Source organism: Mustela putorius, unplaced genomic scaffold, assembly GCF_011764305.1.
Source record: "Mustela putorius furo isolate JIRA1106 unplaced genomic scaffold, ASM1176430v1.1 tig00000224_pilon_pilon_pilon, whole genome shotgun sequence".
NCBI lineage: Eukaryota > Metazoa > Chordata > Mammalia > Carnivora > Mustelidae > Mustela > Mustela putorius.
This window is the reverse complement of record NW_025421321.1, coordinates 36,517,804-36,519,951: the sequence shown is the minus strand read 5'-3', so window position 1 is coordinate 36,519,951 and position 2,148 is coordinate 36,517,804.

The window sequence follows — 2,148 nt, the reverse complement described above, 5'->3', positions numbered from 1 at the left end:
TCTTTCAAACAAATAAATAAAAAATCTAAAAAAAAAAAAAAAAGTAAATAGCTTGAAGTAGTGTATTTTAAAGATATGCTGGGAAAAGAAATTTTCCACAAACAGACTTCCCTAAAGTTTTTTTTAGGAATACCCAGTTTTGAATAACAAGGAAACACGAGGACAGAGTCAGAGAACTTAAAATCTGGTAAAGGTCAAGAAGGATGTCTCAAGTTCTATTTGTTATTTCTTTTACTCCTTCTAACCTTCCTTAAGGTAGGCAGCGCTTGTCATATCTCCATTTTACAGAGGAAAAGTTAGTCTCAGCTGTTGAAAATTAAGGCTCAAGCTGTTGGGTCCCCAATGTTGAGTCCCCCAATAATGGGTCCGTGACTAAAGGAGCAAGACTGATACAAAGCGAAAGTCAAGCAAAGCTTTATTTCTCGCCAAGCATGGAGAATCAAACTAACCCCTGGGGCCGTCTCTTACAGAACGCGTAACCCCTCCCTGCCTCCCAGACTAACTTTTATAGAGCAAAGGCCATGTGGTTGGGCCTCGCCACACACAGGGGGCGAATGAGATTGCAACACACAGAGAGAGCTGCACAGTCATGCTAGGTCATACGCGGGTGGCCAAATGAATTACAATTCACCCCATAGTAGCTGTTTGAACTAGCCTATCACCTTGGTCAGAATTGGAGCCCTTTAAAAGGCAGGGCCCACACTCCTTGGTAACTAGGGAGACAGTATGCGTGCTTTACTGATTGGATGTCTCCACCTGACCCGACTCATCCTCAAATTCGGGCTCTTATCTCTACCTGACCTGACCCACCCTTGTATTTGGGCTTTGTACCTGGGACTGGTTTCCCGGGCTTGCTTTTTTTTTTTTTTTTTTAAGATTTTATTTATTTATTTGACAGACAGAGATCACAAGTAGGCAGAGAGGCAGGCAGAGAGAGAGGAGGAAGCAGGCTCCCTGCTGAGTAGAGAGCCTGATGTGGGGCTCCATCCCAGGACCCTGGGATCATGACGTGAGCCAAAGGCAGGGGCTTTAACCCACTGAGCCACCCAAGCACCACCACCACCCCACCCCACCCCACCCCCTGCTTGCTTTTAAATAAGTTCTCCTGGGCGAGGGGCGGGCAGGGTCAATTTAAGTTATACTGCATAAGCAACAAAATGGCTGTTCAACCGAGGTGGGGCCGCTCTGGCTAAATAGGCCCTTACAAAGCTTAATCACCTAATTTTATAGGGAACTCCTTTCTTTGATCCTCAGTGTCTCATTTATGAAATAGTGATAGCGATACCCCCATCACAAAGTGTGTCAGGATGGAATAACATATCACATGCAAAGCATCTTCTTTCTCTTCTCCCCACCTCCTTCCTCCTGACACATTTCATTCAAAATCATTTCATTATCTGCCCACACTCCTACAGTGTTTGTGTTTTTAACTTGGTAGTTTTGCCTACATTGGTTTGCAGCCTAGTAAATCAATCACTTTTCACAAAGAAAATAACTATGACTCTCTTAAATATGTATTATATATCATATATATCTCACATATATCATCTATATATCATATATCTCATATATATCATCTATGTATCATTTATATCTCATATATATAAATGAGACTTTAAAATTACTGTCAATAAATAGAAGTGCTCAGTTTCTTGAAACTCCATACTCAGTATAGAAAGGTGGCTCAGTGGGTTAAGTAGCTGCCTTTGGCTCAGGTCATGATTTCACAGTCCTGGAATCACAGCCCTGGGATCAAGCCCCATGTCAGGTCCCCTTCTCAGCAGGGGAGTCTTCTTCTCCCTCTCCCTCTGCCTCTCCCCCTGCTTACCTGTTCACACACTCTCTCTCTCTCAGATAAATAAGTAAAATTTTTAAAAAGAAAAAAAAAAAGAAATGTATGGGACTCTACACAGCAAATATCTTAAAGATGACCTTTTCTCTTCAAAGTCATACTAAGCACAAGATGGGACATCACAGTTTTTCCCTAACAAGTATGGTGTTCCATTCCCATTTGCTAATGGATGAAAAATGGCGCAGTATGTTTGGTCCCTCCAGGCACTCTAGATTCTAGCCACAGTGAACTTCTGCTTCTCCTTCAGATATACCAAGTCAGAACCGGTTCCTTGGCACTGCACGGCCTGTTCTCTC